Here is a 22,185-nt window from a genome sequence, read left to right on the forward strand (position 1 = left end):
CTCTCGCTCGCTCTCGCACACCCGCACGCACACGCACACACACACACACACACACACACACACACGGAGGCACAGCCAGCCAGCCACACGCACAGACACACGGACACACGCACACAGCCACACGCGCGCACCCGCCCGCTCGGCTCCGCTCCCGAGCTGCCTCAGCAAGGAGGAGCCCGGACGGAAACCACCAGGGCAGCAAGGTACCGGCGTGGGGCAGCCCTGCCCGTGCGTCTGCGTGTCTGTCTGTCTGGGCGTCTGCCTGCGGCCCCCCCTCACCTCCCCGGTCCCCCCCCCACCCCCTCCTTCCTCCGGTCCCCCCGGGCGGGGAGGTGCGCGCTGCCCCCGGGGAGGGGGTGGCGGTGCCGTCGGGGCAGCGCGGCCGAGGGCGGCCGGGGGGGTCCCCGCCTGCTGCCTCCCTCCTTGATGGGGGCGGCGATGGGAAGCGGCGGAGGGGGGGTTGGGGGGGGGGGGGGGGGTAACCGAGCGGCGGCTGCGTGTGTGTGTGTGTGTGTGTGTGTGTTTGTGTGTGTGTGTGCCGCCTCCCGCCGAGCAGGGAGTCAGGTGGGACACACGCGCACACACACACACACACACACAGAGCCCCCCCCCCTCCGCCCCCGCCTGGCCCCCTCCCCTTCCCTCCAGTCTGCCCCCGATCTTTTATTTCCACACCTGCCCTCCCCGGCCCCTGTCGGGCAGCGAGCGCCCCTCGGCCCCCAGCGGTTCAGGCAGCACCGGGGCCGGGGTCGGGGCCGGCCGGGCAGGGGGTGCGCAGCCCCCCGGGGGTCGCCGCTCGCTCGCCGCCGCCCCGTCGGGACCGGGAGCAGAGCCGGGTCCAGCCGCGCCGCGTAGTTTTGGGAGCCACGCATCGCCCCCCGCGGTGGTGCCGGCTGCTGTGTCACCTGGCACCGTGTGCCCCTCGGCACCGCTCCTTCGGAACTGGCTTTGTGCGTGTAACTTCTCCTCGGGGAGGGACTTTTTTCTCTGTTCTTTTGTTTTTAAGACCCTTCTTTCCCATCTTCGCTGCTGCACGGTTTGGATGTGGAGTTCCTGGAAAGTGAACCTGGCAATGAGTGCAGGTTTCCCTGAAAGCCGAGGCTGCTTCTTATTCCCTAAGAGATTGAGAAGAGAGGGGACCCTGGATGTCAGCCCATCTCCTTTTTTTTTCTTTTTTTTTTTTTTTAAAAAAAAAAAGACTTTGAGGCACATTGCCTCTTCCAGCTCTGGGAACTGGCAGCTACAATTCCTGTAGACACCTTTGTGTGTCTCAGAAACAAGACCAAGACCACGGAGTTGATATGTCAATGCTTTTCTCAGTTAACCTGTGCTGCACTCTTCTATTAATTGGTATTAGCAACTGCAACCTTGTAATGCAGTTATTGAATAATCATTAATCTGTGGAGGATACACAAGCCCAAAGGTTAATAATAAGAACAACAATTAATAATATTGACCTTGCCAGCAGGGAGAATTTTTTTTTTCAGTTATTAAGAGGCACTCCCATTTATACGAGGTACAGTGGGGTGAATTTGGCCCTGGTATGTTGAGTACCGAACTACTGCAGGAAGCCCAGAAATGAATTCACACCATTATCTCCATGTTACCGGGCCTCTGACTTTTTCTCCCTTTAAAATGTATCAAGCACTACCCTCATTTTAAATAGAAATGCTAAGTCTTTAATCAATTCTGACATTTCCACTAGAAAATAACATCTAGCTCTCTTACACAGATAAAAATTTATTTGCCTGCAGCTGGTTTGTTGTACTGTTTTGGACCTATTCCTTTCTCAGAGAGGACTTAGCTTTTTATAGTCTCTAGGTACCATGGGGTAATAAATAGAAAGTCAGTACAAAGGGGACGTTCACACTTTTACAGGCATAACTATCCACTCCCTAGAGCTGCCTCCTCGCAGAGCTTCTCTGCCTGCCTGCCTAACTGGCATGCTTCTATTGTCAAAGACCCATCTCCTTTATTTGTATCCCACTCTCCCGACTGGCTGGTCGGTGAATCCTAATAATAATCATGTTTCATGTCTCAGAAATCTAATAATCGAGTTACTCACTCTTATAAACTGCAGTTAAGCTGTTTGGGTTAGTCGTGTTATCCCCACTTTAAAGACAGGGAAACTGAAGCAGGAAAATTAACACATTTGCCTGAGGCCACACATGGATATAAGAGTAGATCCAGGACTGGAACTGAATTCTGTATTTAGACCATGCTCCCTCTTAAAGATTCTGAAGCATGCTGTGGAAAATGCTTCTTTAAGAAAGAACTGTAATATGAATCTTATTTTTAATTGATCTTGTATGTTAGTCAAATTACACACTTTAAAAAAAGTGTGTATGTGTGTATATATATATATATATATACATGTATATATAAATATCATGTTTCCCTTTCTGAATACAAGATTTATTCAGCTTTTAAAAAAGTGTAGTGATACCTTTCAACTACATGGTCAGGCTGTTCACTTTGGAAACAAGAAACATTTAATATGAGATTGTGAGCGGTAATGGGAACAGAATTGCTCGTTATTAGGTTATTGTAAACAATATTCACTGGATGTTATGGAGTAGTTATAGCCCAACATAATATAATGAGTTCAGCATTAGTATAGATAAGGTGCTATTACTTACCTAGTGTGCATTGGTTTTCACCGTAATTCTCCTTCGGTGCTTTCAGTATCAAAATACTTAGTATGGGTTTAAGCGCTGAAGAACGTGTGTGTGGAGGCAACCATATACTGTGAGAGTTACGATTTATATCATTAAGCAGTGAATTTTACAGAGTTGTGTCATTCATGTCAATGAAGCAAGAAGTATATTGCCTGCCCTTTAGCTGTGGCATGTCATCAAAGCTGTATTATGGTATGACTGAGCGCAGATGGCATGCCTAAAAAGCAGGTGTACAATATAACTTTCCTATTACTGACACGTAGATATTTCCTCTTCCTCAGTGTCCATCTCCAGATGTTTCCTTGCCCAACCTTCTACAGGAACTATAGAAAGTCCTGCTCATCCTGCTTGTCTCTGAAGTCTGAATTTGTACAGTCAAAGTCTATACAGAATACATGGATATGCTCATACATATTTTTATGTTTTTATACTGACGGCTCCATTCTGAGTTTTTTTTTTGTTTTTTTTTTTCAGAGTCCTGATTTCAGGGAAGTGAGTGCAGATCATTCAAAGAATCACTCTCCAATGCCATTAGCATTACCTGCCAAAAATGAAAGTGGCATATGAATCACAATAATTCACTCATGATTTTGTGGATATAGAGCCTGCCAAGGAACATCAGAAATCCACATGTTGTTCCTGAGTTTTATGGACTTTGAACAGTGGTAAAAGTAAATTTATCCAAAGACCATCTTATTGATGACCCATCCTATATGAACCACAAACATAACATATTAAGAGAAAGACAATATTAACTGAAAATATGAATGTCCAGGTGTTTATCTTTCAAGCGAGGTGGTGAAATTTGGTGAACCAGAAGACTGAAACTATGTCAGAAGCCTTTCCTGAGGTGCCCCTTGTTGAAGTGTTACTGTGACATAATGATTTGGAAATATGCTTTTGTGTGAGAAGAGCTATCAGATCCTCTGGGAAATATTGCAGATACTTTCCAGTTCCTTTCAGACATGCAAATACATTAATGTTTAGACATGAGTAGAGAGTAGAGGTGGGGAGTAGAGTAGAGCAGGGAGTGGAGTGGTGTGGGGTTAATGCCTCTGCATGTATCACAGAACCAAATAAATACATGCTTTTTTTTTTTTCTTTTTCTTTTCTGAATCTGATGTTAGTGGAGGCTTGGAATAAAATGGTCATTATTAAGAAGAAACACTGCATAAATGTGTGCATACTTGAGAGTTATGTTGACCCATGGCTGATAGAGAAGACCATCTCCTGCCTGTTGTTACAGATGATCGTCAGATCAACAGAACTCTCAGTAATGCTCAAATACTTGTGTCATCCCCAAGTAGCACACACCTTATAAAGAATGGCTTATTTCCAGCTCATAGTGTACAGCTACAGTTATAGCACTGAAAAACACTGCATGCTACCTAGTACTTCTTATGATTCCTTGCTTTCTTCATGATTTGCTTTAAATTGAGCACATCAGAAACTTTTTTTTTTTTTTCCCTAAGAAGCTACAAGAATGGTAGCCTCTGTATTGTAATACGTTCATACACTTGTGAAACAGAGCAAAAAGACTGCTCACTAGCAAGGTCTGTCTGTAACTGTCTCAGCAGCTTAATGAAATGTTAAGACTTGGTTTGAGCAACTGTTCTCCAACAACCAATATTAGCATTATCTGTTGTAGATGAAAATGTCAGTAAAAAATACAACCATTCTGGAGAGGCCTTCCATGCATATTTTAAATGCAAGTGGCCATTATCAGCTTTATCAGAACCATATCTGATGTCTGATATCACTGGTGGCTCAGTGGAAGAGATCCGGATGACTTTTTTTTCTGAACATGGCAGCTACTTCAGAGTATTTCTGCAGTCTTCTGTTATCTCACTATCTGTTGGCTAGAAACCAATCTCCTGAACTTAGGCCTATGTCACCTCACTACCTGAATGCCTCTTCTAAAAATTTGTTCACTGAAAAGTGCATCATGTCAATAACAAATTCATCTGTCCTTCTCCAGACTGGCTTGAGTTTCCTCTAGTCATTCACTGAAGGTTCTTTTTCCAAGCCCTGATGCTACACAGTACCTCAATCCATTCAGCTTCTCTTCAAGATGGTAACTACTTTCCGCTCCACTTTCTGCTGCTGCAGATCTTTTGATTACCTAAGAAAGTAAATTGCATCCTGTAGATTTCCTCTTATAACTTCTGCTTTACAGAAGAAAAGACCAACTTGTGGCAGATGCGTCAACAACGTCAGACTCGCTTCTCTGTTGTCTGATTGCCCTCTCCACCTTCTGTTGATCTGAAACTTTCATTTTGGAAAGGATTGAAGGGTTGTATTAATATTTGTGTTAACCACTTTTTCCTGCACATTGTCTGCTCCTTCCCCTTGGCGTCTGGCTTGTCTTGGCTGCTTTTAAAAACTCTGTTGCCTCTAGTGAGGCACTGCCAGATTAGACCAGTGAAGAGAAACCAGGTGACTGTCTACTTTTACAAATATAGGTTGTGTATAATAAATTCAGGTTTTACATCTAAGCAAATTAAATCATCATATGATTCTGACTACATGCATTTTTTATCAAATATGGCATATATTTCACAAATTATATTTAACATACGCATGTTGCTATTCTGAATACCTAACTAGGAGTTACAAGGTGTGCCATTAGGTCTTAGTAAATGGGTTTATGGAACCAGAAGAAATAAGATAAAATCATCTCTTTTTCTTGCATTCCTGACAAGTCCAGTGAAAGGGCTTTTCCTGCTCTATAGATGGCAACATAAACACCTCACCACAGATCTGTTTAGAGATACAAGTACATTTTGTTATTAGAAATTTAGAGAATTTATAAAGACCTAAGCAGAAACTGCACACAATAAGGAAGTTTTAAAGCAATGTCCAGAGTTTACCACATCTAGTCAGTAAGGTTTCTTCTAATGTTTCCTCTAATATTTCTTTCATGTAGTGGAAGGCATTAGTTACAATGTCAGAATAAACATGTTACTTCTGCAAAAAATATGTTTTAACCTCAGGAATATTGCAACGTGAAATTAGGATTTAGCACAGTTCTCCCTTTGTGGTTTATCTACAGACAGAACATTTTTAGTGTAAAGCCCTAAACCTTGCAAGATGATTCCCAGCCAGAGGTACACCATACCTTGAACATCAATCCGTCAGCTGAGCACCAACAAGGATTATCCTGTGAAGGTAATAACTCAGTGCTTTCAATGTTAACTGTCCTCAACAATTGTTTTTTTCTCGCTCGTTCTTTCTTTTCTTTTTCTTTCTTTCTTTCTTTCTTTCTTTCTTTCTTTCTTTCTTTCTTTCTTTCTTTCTTTCTTTCTTTCTTTCTTTCTTTCTTTCTTTCTTTCTTTTTCTTTCTTTCTTTCTTTCTTTCTTTCTTTCTTTCTTTCTTTCTTTCTTTCTTTCTTTCTCTCTCTCTCTCTCTCTCTCTCTCTCTCTCTCTCTCTCACTCTCTCTCTCTCTCTCACTCTCTCTCTCTTTCTCTCATAAATAAACAGATACTTTGGTGAGCACAAAGATGTCTCTGTCAATACTTACATTTTGGTCTAGGTGGTGTGAAATGTGTGACTCGGGTGGAATTTAAACATGTGAACAAACAGTTGTGATTCCAAAAATTTCTGCTGGGCAGTTGCTTAAACCTCAAAGCAGTATGTTTGTCTTCGTGGTTCAGGCCTTGGAGTTAGTTCCTTTTCCACCTGCGACTCTCAAGCTGCCTTTCAAGCCTGCTCATGCAGGGACCTCAGGACCTCAGCTCCATGGCATTTCATTTCTCTACCCAGGTTGCTTTGTTGGCTTGACCTCCTGGCCCCTCCTGGAGCATTCTCCAGACTGTCTGGCATGACTGGAGCAGGGTCACTCTGGTAGTGATGGCACTTACTCCTAGAAGACATTATTGCACCCCCCCCCTCCCTTTTTTGGGGTGTTGGACTGGGGGGGAGGAGGTGTTTTGTGCATTCCACAACAATTTATGATAGAGAAGATAGACATAATCCCAGGAAAACTCAGTGTGTTCCCCAACCCTGGGAATAATTTAAACATTAGATTATGATCTAAGGAATCCTGAATTTGTTTGTGCTCAAGGGCACCATTTCAGCAGAAGGGTCGAGATTGCCTGTTCTAAAATAACCATCAGCCTGATGGTCAGAGTCCTCCCTTGGGGGAAACGAGTGTGAGCTGGGGCCTTTCAGGGCAGGAGCGATGAATCCCGTGATTGTGTGAGCGCTCTAATCAGAGAGTCGTTATACAGAGGGAGATGGCAAGACAGCTTCTCCTCTAGCTATGTTTTAATAAAACATAAGTTTTGAAGGAAAGATCACAGGAACCTATTTTCATAAAAAGAATCAGGGTGTAGATACTGAGTGGATGGAGGCATCTCTCAGACAGCCCTGGGTAGAGCCCTGTCTTTACAGGTAGCCCTCAGGTAAAGCCCTGGCTTTAAAGGGAGGCAGGATTTTCAATCTGGGACAAACCTCCATGTTTCTTCCCTGTTATTTCCAGCCAGTTTATGCTGGGGTCAAGGCACAATGTGCTGCCTGTCTTCCAGGCTGCTTGTCTCACTTTATGCCCACCACTTTAAAAACAAGGTTCTGGATATCTGATAGGGGACTTAGATGCTGGAGCACCAAGGTTTTGGAGTGCCAGAATATTTTATTGGATTAGACCATAAACTATATAAATCAGTACCTGTTTATTCATAGCAGTTGGTTTCATATGAACACCAGTACTTAGTATCTGCTGAAAGCTGTTCTCTCAGTAGATTTTGTGGTCCATTTTATTTAGTATCACAAAAGACAGCACAGAAAAACTCTTGGATTTAATACTATTTATAATGAAAATTCTCACTGTTTCTCACTGGAAACTGTAATGGCCATCATGGCTAGACATTCATATTGGTTTGAGAGATTTTTTGTGGAATTTAAATTAAAAAGGAAAAAAAAAAACATACTAAGTTATTTATTTATTTATAGGAAAAGCATAGCAAGATTCAAAATTGCTTATTTCTTTGTAAATATATATATATATATATATATATACACACATATACTTAATCTGCTTTCAAGCTTCTCAAATCAGGGAGCAATATAATCTTACAAAAATGTTGCCAATGTGATGGCAGCCCAGCACACAGGTTTGCTCTGCCATATCATAACTGTCTGCTTTTGCCATGTCCAGGATGTATGGGCACTGTTCAGACAGTCTGTCCCATGCATGTTTTTTTCCCCAAACCTGCATGATACAACTGAAGAGGAGGTTACAGAAGCTGCCCTGGAAGCCTTCCACTTGTGATCTGCATCCTACAACATGGAATATTCTAAATATCATGGGCCTTCCCTAGCTAACAAGCTGGTTATTCTGGCTATGCATGAAGATACAGATTTGGGTCTTAATTAACATCTGTAGTTTAATCAAACCATTTATGATCCTGAGAAATCTGAACTGTAGTCTTTCTGGTTTTTCTGATGACAGACAAATACCATAAACAAAAAGGAACTAAAATAATGATTTAGTATACAAAGTGTTTGCAGCACAGCTATGGCTGTGACAAATTTTGGGGAAAAATAGGAGGATTGAGGTTCAGATTTTTCAGCGTCTGAAGAAGATTTTAAAGATAGTAGTCATGAGAATAATACATTAGGGATTTCACAAAAGTTTCTGGAGTTTAAGTTTAAACAGCATTCTGTTTAATTTCACAGGGGCTAATTCTCTTGCAGTGACAATGCTGTAAATCTCCAGTTAGTCTCAGTATTATAATAAAAGAAGTTGGCTCAGGAGAGAAAATCAGGAATAAATTGCCATGAAAGTGGATTGGCCTGTTCAGGCTGGTGACCTAGTGAAACAGTGCAGGACTTTATAATCTTCGACGCAGACAGGTCTTCATTGTTGAAGGAAGCAGGAAGTGTAAAGAGGGCTGTAATTGCATATTCTTTAATAAGAAATATAATTGTTGCTTTCTCTAAACAGATCTCAGACATATTTTAATAGTGTGCACACATTGAAAAGTCTCTGAAACACACCCTTGTACCCTAATTTGTTCATATACATTGATATATTCTAATGTATTTATGTCCTCTAAAAATGTAGTCCATGTAGAGCATTTCTGATGTGCAGGGTTCCTTCCTTTTTGTTGCTTTTAGATAGACTATGATGTAGAGAAATATAATGGAGCATGATTCAGTAAGAGAAATAAAGTCCAGTAGATGTGTTTGTTTTCATACTTTGAAGTTTCTGTCTTAAAATAAGGGTTTATCATTGCCATGATTATAACGATCAGTCTTTACTACAGTGTCAGGACTGTACTATCTTTCATACTCATTGAAGTGTTTCCAGTTCCGCAGCATGAATGAAAAAAATAAAATAAAAAATAAAAAATGAAGCAGTCTTTTGTTTCAGTAAACTTTGAATTAGGAAAGTCCAGTTGTGAAGCAGTATCATTTTCTTTGCTGAATTTGGAGGGATTGCATCGCATGTTAAACTAATATAAATCTTAGGCAATATGAGGAAAAGCAGTGTTGTACAAAGCTTATAACTACTGAAGTTCAGCAAAAGAAGACATGATCTTCCTTTACCAGTTTTATCTTTGAGGCTTAAATGCAGTTTATCTACTTTGCATTCAATACTCTTTTTCCAGTCATTACAAAACAACAGGTTGTTTTAACTACCATTAGGTGTACAGCTTCCTGTGAACCATGGTAACTGAGGCTTGAGATTTACAAATGATTGTTTAGTTTTTATCAAACTCCGTTAATCTGCAGAGCTAAGCAAAATTATGCCATACCTTGGAAATGAGTTCAGTAGTGACTGTCCTTCAGAAACTCTGCTATGTTTATATTGTTTTGTAATGCCACGGACAGCTTTTTCAGGACAATTGAGATCACAGATACATATTCAGTAATTTTTATTTCTGATAAGTATCATATTTTAAAAGGCATTAATTCTTCTTTCTGGGTAATTGGAAGTGAGGAAAACATTAGTTTTTCCTCCCATGAGGAGGGATTCAGTTTATTTATTAAACAGATACACTACCAAGATTTCCAAGATTCTCCATAATTTTGCCTCTGTAGAATAATCAGCTCACAAATGTTAAAGGTTTCAGCCTTTGTACACATAAAGGTCTTTTTTTTTGTTTTGTTTCACCACAAAAAAAAAAAAGCTGCATTCTCTTGTAAATTTGCCATTGGCTTTAGAATATAAATACTCATCTGATAGTACCTGGTGTGAGTTCATCAACTCCTTTTATGTCTTCCACTAATCCGTCACCCCTTGATAAAGGCTTCACTCGCTCAGGTGACCTATGTGTGAAATATCCCACTCCTAATGCCTGAGGGGTATTCAATATCATCTTTCTGATCAAGGAAAAGTAGAAACATCTGCATATCTGCTTATGATATTTATACAACTGGGGTCTAGGAAAGTCTCTAAAAAAAAAGAAAAAAAAATCTGCAGAAAGAGTAAAAAGGCTACTGTTTGTCATAGTTCATATGATTTGTCTTTTTTAAAACCGCATGTCTGGCTAAGATGTACTAGTGAGAGCAGGAAAATGAAATCGTGGTTTGCTACTGCTTGGCAATATTCATGCAGTGAGTCAAGTCAACAATACTGAGGTTGAGAAGAACACAAACCAAGGAGGTTGCCCATGCAAATGATGCATCCTGGTTGCTTCCTCATGAACTCTTCCATGAAACCTTGCTGCACCCATCTTGATTACATATGCTAATCCTGGCTTCTTAATTGACTCATAACAGATTTATCTGGATTTCCAACTTCCTCTTCTCTTTAGAATGTTAATTAAAAGAAAAATGATTACACTTAAGATATTCATGACAATAACAGAGCTTTCTTCTAGAGAGCCAAATTTTGCTTTTATTTATATGGGACCATTTAAAATCAATGAGTTTGAGTCTATTCAGCACTATGGACCTTTTAATACTCACATAGTATAAATGCCTTTAGTAGGAAAGGAAGATCATTCATATAACATATTTTGTAAATTTTACCAAAGACAGTAAAATGGAGGAAAAAAAAATCAGCTTTTAGAATGAAATATTAATATTAAAAAAAGTTGAAAAAAGACAAGGCGAAAATAAGCCCAGAGTTGCTCGTGCAGACATATATTCTTCCTCTTTTTGCCAAAATCAGTCACTGTCACTACTAGGCCTGCAGAAGTAGGAGAAAGAGGCCTTGGATATTCCCTGTATGGAATATGGAGATTTTGAGGTATGTCCCTAGCATAAACACACAATTGTCCTTTGCTATTTCTTATGCCAGATGCTGAGTTTGTTTATTTTCACTCAGGATTTAGAAACTCTTTAAATAATATTTTTTATTTTTATTTATTTATATATTTATTTAGTGTGAATAAAATGAGATGTAATAAAAGCAGAATGAAATTGCTCTTTTTTCCTTTTTTTTTTTTTTTTAAATCTTAATTCATATTGTGAACTTGTACCAGCCATTTTAAATTTCATCCATCTTTCTTTCTTTCTTTCTTTCTTTCTTTCTTTCTTTCTTTCTTTCTTTCTTTCTTTCTTTCTTTCTTTCTTTCTTTCTTTCTTTCTTTCTTTTTCTTTCTTTCTTTCTTTCTTTCTTTCTTTCTTTCTTTCTTTCTTTCTTTCTTTCTTTCTTTCTTTCTTCTTTCTTCTTTCTTCCTTCCTTCCTTCCTTCCTTCCTTCCTTCCTTCCTTCCTTCCTTCCTTCCTTCCTTCCTTCCTTCCTTCCTTCCTTCCTTCCTTCCTTCCTTCCTTCCTTCCTTCCTTCCTTCCTTTCTTCCTTTCTTCCTTTCTTCCTTTCTTCTTTCTTCCTTTCTTCCTTTCTTCCTTTCTTCCTTTCTTTCCTCCTTAGCAAGGGACTTTGTACTCATAGTCTTGCTTGGTACCCCACCATATTGTTGCTTTATTTTTATTTTTATTTTTAAAATATTTATTATTTTTATGTTCAGTAGATTTAATCATACTATCCTATTTGGGATCTTCCCACCACTACAGCTTTTGCCACCCATAACCTTATTTTATGATCAAAGGGGAAATAAAGGGAAAGCAGTAATGTTAATAGGCTTTCCCATGCAGTCTCTCTGGGAATGGTCTTTTTATAAGTGTCTTGAACTTGACCTCTTCAGACGGCCCAAAGGTCCAACACACATTTTTAAAGTTGCATTTAAATTTTAATATTTTTATTCTGTGAAGCCATTTAAAACCTGGCCCTCAAAACACAAAGCATAAATCTTTCAGGACAGTCATACAGTAAAATTGATGTGTGCGGAAGAGAAGTTCCGGAAAACCCCTAAAGCTCTGTTGCTTTGCTTTTCATGTCGTTTTATAGATACCTTCCCTACAACACTACCAAATAATCAAACAAAATCCAATGAATAATATTGTGATTTCATCACTCTGGCATTTGAACTTGCAAATACAATTTAGCAATGAATTAGGAGAGGAAAAGTTTTGCGTTGCCCCACCCTCATTATAAAAATGTTCTTCAGAGCCAAACATTTCAGGCATTAGAAAGATTTACAGTAATAATATACGTAGCTATAATGAACTTGGGAACAAGGGAGTCTTGTAAGAGATTCTCAGAATGAGAGAGAGGTTTTGTAAGCAATTCTATCAACACTAAATAAATATTTAGGAAGATAGACTTCTCTTAGTGAGTCTGTATAATAACTGTAGTGCTAATAGGAAGTATATGATTTGGATATGAGAAGATACGTATCTCTGAGTCCATACAGCTTGTTTGTGTGGGTGAATCTAGTTCTCATTAAAGGTACTGGTTTGACTGTCCTGATTGCTGGAGTCTTCTTTCCATGAAAATAAGTAAGCTTTGTCACCAGTTGTGTAAGGTTTATAGCCATCTCTCAGTTCAACTGAGGCGAATCTCTTTTCATAGAATCATAAAATGGCTCAGGTTGAAAGACCACCTGGTTCCAGTCCCCTTCCATGGGCAGGGACACCTCCCACTACACCAGGCTGCTCAAAGCCTGGCCTTGAAGACTTATAGGGATGGGGCATCCACTGCTTCTCTGAGCAACCTGTCCCAGTGCCTCACCACCCTGAGATCACTTTCTTTGGGGGGATGGGGGTGGTCAGCAAGGCAGCCAGATGTGACAATTCAATTTGGTAATATACATGGAAAGGAAAAATACACTTGTTAAGTAGTTGAAATTGACTTGTAGGTGGAGGTTACACTATAGCCCACCTCTGCAATGTCAATGTGCACTGTCCAAGCTTGGTAACACACACAAATCTTCATTTATTTTCCTTTGTTTACTTGTAAAAACTTTCTATGTGTAACTCCTAAATCCAGATCTTTGACCACACCAGTACACAGAGAAAATAGGAAGACTGGGGAACTGTGATCTTCTAGGCATAGGGAAGGCAGGCAAGAGTGGCTACCAGCCACCTCTGTCTGGCATGTTTGCTCTGGTACCCTCTTTCAGTGTCCTGCTTCAAGGAGAGAGGCTGGGATGGAGCATGGCCTTCTGTTCCTGGAACTCACCCTGGCTTCCCATGTGCCTTGCTGAGCTGAGGATGTGGGCACAGAAACAGGGAATCCCGTTGAAATTGCTGGAAAAAAACTCTCATTAACTTAATGAGATTTGGAACATTACAAGGGAACTCCAGCTGGAACCAGATCTGAACCCGAGTGCGAAACATTCCTGAATATACTACCACAAACTTGTTTCAAGGAGAATATGTGCTCAGACATACAAATGGCTAGATTCTGATCTCGGTAACGCCAGCGTGAGTCTCTTGACTCATATAAACTGAACTCAGAGGACTAGCCCTGAAGACTATAAAATGAAGACACACACATGCCACAGGAGACTATGAAAGGAAGGTGGAGCTATGAAGATTTAGCCACACACCTTGCTGGAACACCTTAAGACAGGTAGACCTGGCAGCAGTTGGCTGAGACGGGACTTTCATCCTGCATAATCACTACTTTCCATAATTAAGAGTACAGTCTGACTGGGTTCACACTTACTGTGCTGTAGTCTAGCTATGCTCAGGTTCTCCATACAACACTTCTTTCCTTGCTCTCTAACAAACACACTTTACTTTCGTTTATTTTGGATAAGTAGCTGAACTGCCATGACTGTTGGGCTTCTTGGGGGAAAGAGGACTGACTTATGAATATCAAAAGGATAGAATGAGGAGAGAAGAAACAGATTCTCCTTCCAGCATAATGTGATAAGGCAGCAGGCTGGGCTCAAAATAGGCAGAGGAAGTGCTGAATGACCCAAGTGATGACAGGCTTGGTGGCATTCTCTTGCATGTACAGAAGACACTTGTTTTGTCCATATGTCTCTATACTGTGGCTGAGAAACTACTGTAGTGTTCTTGTGGAGTGATATTCAGACTGCAAGTTTAATCTGAAGGGGAAAGCCAGTCTGTTTCCATGTAGTTTATAAACTTTTCAAAAATGTCAGCGAAATAAAGATCTCTACATTAACTAGTCTTTATTCTTTTTCGTCTCTGGATGTACCAAAAGCTCTTGCTTCGATCAAAGTTAACGTGAGTTTTCCTGAAAAAAAGAATTGGACCTTGATAGAGCTTTGACTTGTCACCTATTTAAGAGTGTTTTCATTACTTTCTGATTACTTACCCAGTGTTGCCAAATTTACCTTTTCTTTATTAAGTAATTTAATACTCAGAGCTCACAGAAAACTTAACATGTCATCCATCTCTTTCATTTTAACTGATTCAAAGCAAACTCCATTTCTTAGAGCAGATTATTTTTGCATTGCACATCTGAACTTGCAGTGAGAGAGACTAATACAAAACAAATAAAACCTTTCTTTTTTGAAACTTTTGAACAAGTTAAAACACATCCAAAACCGTATTCACAGTAATTGATACTAATTAAAATGCTGAAGCTGCATTAACAAGAAATGAAAAGGAGTATTTTGGGTCTTATCTTTTGCAACGTGAATGTTTTTCGTGCTTAGCTTTTCATAAACGCAGAAATATTATACCTTGTATTATTTCCATGGTAAATGCTATTGCTGTTCGGCATTTTATGGGGTGTGGTTTATAATTTTATTAACACCATCTGTTGTTTAAAAGATAATATAGAATGTTTAAAAATTACCAAAAATGCTGGTGTACACAAAATCAGGAGCAATATTTGCATTTTGCTCTTTGCCTGGCAATTCATCTGCACATAAAGCTGATTTGACTGAAGTCAGTTGAATTTAACTCTTTATGGTTCATGTGATACTTCAAATATATAGACTATGCATTAAACACTATTAGTATCATGAGCACAGTATGTATCTGAAACAGTCTTTGCTGCCAGATCTTAAAAATGCTAAAGGGTAAGGAGGGAAATGAAAGGATATATTATGAAAGGACTAAGGACCCTGAAGATCATCTACAAACAGAATTACAGGTCTTTAAATGGAAAGGCGGGCCAAGAAGATGAATGAGGAATGAATTTGTTTGCGTGACTTACATTTCTGTTAGAAATGCTTAGACACATCTAAAGGCATAAAAGAGTTTTTAATTACTGAATAAACCTTTTTTTCTGAAGCTTAATGGAAACACAGCATCATGAGCAGGTGGTTTTACACATTTCACTCCACCCACAGCCTAAGAGCAGAGCCAGTTAAAATACAAAGGCAGGAGAGGTCATAAATACAGGAGGTAAGGGATGCTTGAGTGAACTTGGAGGAAGATCAGTGACAAAAGATCAGGAAAGATGCCTGTGGTTGGCCTGCATCTTGGCCAGGTGGAGAGCTATTTCAGCTTTGCTTAACAGGAAAACCATCATGGCCTTCTCTGATTTCTATTACCTAGCTGCTTGAAATAAACAGCCAGTTGCATTTAGGGAGAGAGGAGGGACAAAACACTATTAAATACAAGCTTGCCAATTACAATTTGATTCTTCTGGATTTATGAGGCAGAGACAATTGCCCTTTTTTGCTAGAAATGTACTGAAAAGAAGATATTTTCCAGCATGATCTCACAAAACCAAGTCTGTAACAATTTGTCTTTCAGCTACAAATTTTCTATTTGAAGAATACACAGAGGAGGACAAATCCCCTGTTACCAAAGAATGGAAAAAAAACAATGTCAATGAAAGGCCCATCAGGCTGTTATTGGCTGCCATAACAAATATTTTGGACTGAGAAAAACTGCACTTCAAACTAATGAGAGTCCAGGTGACAGGCATCTTATTTAACTCAATGTCATAACTTCATCTATAAGGAAAAATGGCCTAACATAGCCATTCCAGGAAAAAAATAATCCAGATATTCTAGCATCCTACTCATATTCTGGGGTAAAAACAAAAACAAAACCCAGCAAAACCAACAAAATCCAAACAGTCAAAACTCTTACATAGATGTATACACTTTGTCTTGGAATTAGGTTGATTTTTATTCTAGAATAATTATTCCACTCACAATGCAGAGTAATTATTCCCGAATAAAGTCTGTTTTTTTTATTGCAATGAAGTGTCCACAGGGAGCTATCAGAGAGTAGTTATCCCAGAACTGCTGTGCTGCTTAACTTCCTCCATGTAGACAAGCCTTAAGAAATCATATCCAAAAGAAGATTGAGGAGAAAAAAAAAAGTGTCTGTGCATGTGTCACAGCATAAAGTGTAAGTGCTAAAAGTTATACATTGTAATGTAGATGCTGTAAACCACACATTTATCCCAGGGTACATGGTACATGGTAATAGCAAAAAAGGCTTTTGTGGAAGTGTATGTAATAAGAATTCACACCATTTCTTTTGATTTAAAAGTTACTCTCAAATATTTCAAATTGAGCTTTTGTCTTTATTCAGTGCAGGTACACTGCTTACTAAACAGTTTGTGGTGTTCCCTCTCTGGAGCTGCTGGGAAGCTGTAATTAACAGCTATGTTCAATCTTTTGGAATATGATGGCACCAGTATGATGCTGGGTCATAACTCCTTAAGTGAGCTGAGATGCTAAACCTTTGGCATGTGCTGCAACAGCAAATTAAACACAAGGGCAAGAAAGAGGAGTGTTTTATTAGCTGAGCTGGTACCCCTCCCATTATATTAATACTTTAAATACTTTACTGAGATGCAGTCCACTCTCCCTCTTGCTTCAGGATGAGTGAAGTACAGTTGTAACTGTATTGATTATATTTGGGTCATGTTTTCATGCTTATTTATTTATTTATTTATTTATTTATTTTATTAAAATGAGTCAGTATTAAGTCACAAGACTTGTGGAGTTTGTGATCCTGGGTGGGAGTTTGAATGTGCTACTACTTTATATCACTCTCAGGGATTCCTTAAGTATGGGTAACCCAGCCAGAATCTATTCTCCTCTAACCCTGTCCTATCCTCATGACAGGGGTACTCTTACAGTATGCCTGGAGGGTCCCAGTGTGGCTCCTGGAGCATGGTGTGTGACCCTGACTAAGCCCTTCCAACACTTGGTCCCACTTGTGGCCCAGCACTGGTAGGCCTGGCTTCCAGTCTGCTCCTGCACATGCATTTTGTTGCATATGGCAACTTGCACAGCTGGAGAAGGCAGTGGGGGGGAATGCAGTGTTTGAGCATGAGGTAAGAAGCACTAGTTGGGAGCACCAAAGCAGGCTGACCAGCCGTTATATCCACAGGCCAAGGCCTTCTGACAAGTACTAGAGCTATCTCCGTGCCTGGTGCACAGAGCCTGACTGGTGAGAGTTTACACCTCTCAGAGTGGATCCAGTTTCCCGACAGCTCTGGGTACATATCTGAAGTTGAGCAACGCTGAGGTGGCCTGACTGGTCAGGCAGGGACTGACCAACCATGGTCCTGTAATTTCAGTATATGTGACGGAGCAGAACTATGTTTATATATATATATATATATATATATATATATATATGTATATATATATGTATATATATATATACATATATATATATATATATGTATATATATATATACATATATATATATATATATATATACATATATACATACATATACATATATATACATATATATATATATGTATATATATATATATATATATATATATATATATGTACATACTTTTTCATTTTTTTTTTCTGTTGTTGTCCATAGGTGCTGGTGGGAACTGTCCTCTGCAAGGTCACCAGGAAACACTCCCCAGATTGTGGGTAAGTAGTTTGTCATTTGCAGACCTGCCGCCCTTCCAAATCCAAGTGACTGCAGGGGAGGGGGAGCTCTAGAAGGTCTCTGCCAAGCCTTGCTGTGACCTTAGGTGCTGCCTCAGTGGACACGGCTCCGGAAAGGGGTGAGCCATGTGCAGTGCCATCTGGGCCCACGCTGGCGAGGTGACCCTCCCTCCGGCACTCCGGCTGCGGACACCTGTGCCTCTCTGTGCCTCCAGAGCCTCAGCCCCATCTCCAGTCTCAAATCTTACCCCAGCACTCCTCAGGACACTTCCTCCATCTCTCCTCTCTGTGGACAACGGTGACAAGCAGCTGCCTGGCCACCCCTGCTGGTCTGTGTGGAACCGTGTGGCCAACAGCACCAGACTCCTGCTGCCTTCCTCTGACACCCAACCCACGAAGGACATGCTGTGCTCCGGACCAAACCACTAGCTTGGCCACTGGCAAAATACCCCCTTGCAAATTCCCCTTGTGCTGTCTCATCCCACTGGCCAGGCACAGTCAGGAGGTGAATCTCTGTAACAGGGCAGTGGAGATATCTGTGCAACCTCCTGGGACCCTGTCTCACTCCTGCAGCCACACAGCACATTGTAGGCATCACCATCTCATCTCCTGCCACCAGAGGCTCTTCCAACTCTCCCTAGAAAATAGGGAGGGGAAGTTTGCTTTAAGGTGCCTTTGATTTCACTGAGTTTGAGATGACACATTCAGCCAGCAGGCATAAATAATATTCTAATAATCAGTATTAAGAATTACTCTAATTCTGTTGGGATAATCTGTTCAATATTTGAATACTCTTCCTACTTTCTAGGGAAAAACATAAAACCAAACTGGGTTGGGAGGGGTTGTTTGTTTTTGTGAGGCTTCTGGAACTTGTTTTTATAGCTTGCTCAGCAGGGCTGCCAGACCTTTCCCTTTGCATTCTGATACTTCTTCTTTGTGATCTGGACACAAACAGTAATTGCCAAAGCATTTAATTATTTTTTTAACTTGTTACTGAACTTTTTTTTTTTTTTTTTTTTTTTTTTTTTTTAGAATTGTTAATAATGTTTGGGCTCAAATTTGAAAGCTGGCTGGAAAATCCCATGCTGGAGTGATACCATTTCTATTTTTGGCACCAGATACTCGTTCCTCTTGCTTTCAACTATTTTCAGTCAGGAAAATAAAATATTTGTGCTGATTTTGATAATCAGCCTGTTTGTGCACACTTTCTTGTCAGTGATATTGCTGAGAGTAATCTTGTTTCTCTTTCAAGTACCACGAGAGGATGTCACAGTTAATGCCTTTATATTAAATGGGGAAGTCTGTCCACAAGCTGTGGAGGTATTCCCATATTAGTTCACACTTTTTGTTTTTGTTTTTGTTTTTGTTTCTTTTTTTTTTCTTTCTTTCTTGCTGCAGTCCTCATTGTTAACTCTAGGAAAATGAGCTATGCTACAATCCAGGCTAATCGCTGTGTTTGAACACTTATTTTAGGTAAGAGTAGTGGTGTTTAAAATCATGTTAGCAGGTCACACACTGATGGGAATATAACTCATCTTTTTACTGTGTAACTGTGTATTAATGTCCACTCAAACCCTTCTCTGTCGTGTCCAATCACTTTAGTATAAGGAGCCATCAGCCACCGAGACTGTAGAAGTAAGGATGTTAATTATTAAGACATTATTTCTCTGGTCTTCTTTCCCCTTAACTTTAGGGTTTCTCTGTCACATCTTTCCAAATATAAAACCTGGAAAAAATAAAAATAATAATAAAAAAAGGAATAAATGCTTTTCTTTGTTTTAAATCTTGTTTCTCTTTGTTCCCTTTCTCTTAGGTAAGGGAAGTATAATATTCTGAGACCTGAAAAGTCTGGATATTGTACAGACCTGCATGATAGTAACTACTATATTTTTAACCTTGCATGACTGAGGGAAAATATCCTTCTTTGCAGCATATTCCCTGCATTTCTGTCTCATTTTCTGAATGCAATTCTTGTTTTATTCATGTCCCCAACATTCATTTGCAGAGATGTGCAAAGCAGTCAACCTGACACCTCCAGTTGCACTGGGGGGATTGGAATTGGTGTATACAATCTCAACCTCCTGAAGAGAATAAAAGGATTACAATGGAGTCTTCATTGCTATTTATTTATTTGTTTGTTTATTTATTTATTTATTTATTTATTTTCTTGGATTTCAGATAAAGTATCAAAATTTCTTGTTTTGATCCTGGGCAGAGACAGGCTGAGATATGATCTGCATTTTCAATGAATGGATGAAGTGAAGTAAGTGGACAAGAATCACATGGATGTTGGGCCTGTAAGTCAATCCTTAAGTTCTGCTCATCACTTTTTATTTATTTTATTTTATTTTATTTTATTTTATTTTATTTTATTTTATTTTATTTTATTTTATTTTATTTTATTTTATTTTATTTTATTATTTTATTTTATTTTATTTTATTTTATTTTATTTTATTTTATTTTATTTTATTTTATTTTATTTTATTTTTTAAAAACACTTTAATTAAACTGCAATATTTTTCCAAAACAGCATGTTGTCATGTAAATCTACTGGCCCAATGGCAGTTACACAGGCTGTCTATGTAACATCACTGTGTGGAGAGAACCATGGAGCTAAAAATGGAATTAACTCTGGCATGGCCTTTCTTGTACAACGAACCACATTTATTCTGGCTGAATGACCACAACCCCGTTGATTCCTCAGTACCCTTGATGTTTCACCTTCTGATACTGAGGTGTATCAAGGTATAAAAATAAGTCTCCTTTACCCATTATGTATAAACAGAATCAATTTAAATGTGCCACTTCGCTCTCACAGACCTAACAAAAAGTCCCTTAAGGTTTAGGTTTATCAAGTTTGTGAACTTTACCCAAGACCCAAGGTGCTGACATCTCTGTATGATTCATAAAGAAACGTTCTGTTTACACATCAGCATGAACCTCAAGAAGCAGAGTTTAAAAGTGGTTTGAAATATAGGACAGAAATTGAATGTAATAATGAAAAGCATTTGATTTTCCCATAAAAGTAGCAGATACAAGGTCAGCAAGTGAAACATGAATGTGCTTATTACTAGCCGTGTTTCAGTCAGGCTCCTAATCCAAAACGTTTCTTTAGACGCTTGTGATTCATGTATAAATATTTACCAAGGTGGCAAAATTGGCACCAGAGAGCTTGTGCTTAAAAGGGGAGGTTTTCCTAAATAAACAATTTATTAGAAGAATAGGTGTTCCACCTTCACATTTTGTGAAATTATGTATGAGGTTTCTACTCTAGAGTATCCCAATGCATAGGAATGCAAACAGCAAGAACAGAAATTAACACTTTCGAATTTATTTATTTATTTATTTATTTATTTATTTTAACCAAACTTGGGTCAAAACAGATTTCAGAAGAGAAAATAACTGGCTCAGAAATATATTTCACTTGGAAACACCTGTGCAAGAACTCTGTGTTCTCAGAAGTGTAGTCACATTAAAAGTAGTTCATTAAAATGGCTCTGACTTTTTGAAGCATGTTAAGTCTGCAGTATCTACTCATGCAAGGTAAAATTGAAGACTGAAAAACTTGTAGATGTCTGATAGTACAGAAGTTACTGTTGTTGTAAATCAGTCTTTTCTGTGGTTAAATGGTAGGGTGGAGAAGGGTGAGGGTGAAGCCTGTAACTATCTTTTCTCTCCATCTAATTTGAGGAAACATTAAAAGATGAATGAGTAAAGGACTTTCTTACTTTTAGGGCAGGTTCACAGCTCTCTGAGTTTAGCTGCTAAACCTGCTAACCCTTTTTTATTTCAAAACTTTTAGTAAAATGGACTTCAACTGACGGAAAGCTATGTGGAAGGTCCTGCATTTTTCAGAAGCAACATGCTCCTAGATTGAAGAAGCAAGATTTCCAAGCCGTGTCAGATGCTGTTTGGGAAAGGAATTTTACCTGTGTCTGCTCTGCCTCCCATATGTTGGCTGCTCATATTGTAGCAACACTAATGAACACTAATGGACCTTAATGATAAGGAAGTTCTGCTCAAACCAAAGGCATACAAGGGGCAGCACCATTTCTCTCCACAGGAGGACAACAATCAGAATTGATGTGCAAATAGCCACTGGCAGATGCTTGTTAAAGATCAATGACTTTCCCTTTATTTATTTATTTTTTAAGCCCTTTTTTTTTTGGGGGGGGGGGGGGGGGCAGTCTGTGGTGAATTTCTAATTTAGATTGCAAGCTGTAAATAGGAAGTGAATCCTCTAATTTTAGGGTTGCACAACTCTCACTTTAAAAGAACAGCACATGGCCTGAATATCTAAACATGTGTATTTAGGTGTCTCTTTTGGGGGATGCTTTTAGAGCATTATCCCATTTACCATGATCCATGAAACAGCATCCAGGATTTGCCTAAACATTTCATTT

General features: G+C 39.3%; 1 long non-coding RNA gene across 5 annotated transcripts; it reads left to right on the top strand.

Moving 5' to 3' along the window:
* Window positions 1–5: 5 nt before the first annotated feature.
* On the top strand, window positions 6–21,946 carry LOC137852528 (uncharacterized). 5 transcript variants are annotated; one of them, XR_011093912.1, is made up of 6 exons: window positions 6–203; window positions 3,153–4,752; window positions 5,731–5,846; window positions 17,708–17,763; window positions 19,960–20,078; window positions 21,585–21,946. It is a non-coding gene; the product is annotated as an uncharacterized lncRNA (long non-coding RNA). The 5 variants fall into 5 exon arrangements; XR_011093914.1 differs by lacking the exons at window positions 19,960–20,078; window positions 21,585–21,946 and adding an exon at window positions 17,868–19,879 and having other exon boundaries at window positions 8–203; XR_011093913.1 differs by lacking the exons at window positions 17,708–17,763; window positions 19,960–20,078; window positions 21,585–21,946 and adding an exon at window positions 7,836–11,024 and having other exon boundaries at window positions 8–203.
* The last annotated feature ends 239 nt before the right edge of the window (window positions 21,947–22,185 follow it).

The sequence above is a fragment of the Anas acuta genome, chromosome 2 (genome assembly GCF_963932015.1).
Source record: "Anas acuta chromosome 2, bAnaAcu1.1, whole genome shotgun sequence".
In the NCBI taxonomy this organism is placed as follows: domain Eukaryota; kingdom Metazoa; phylum Chordata; class Aves; order Anseriformes; family Anatidae; genus Anas; species Anas acuta.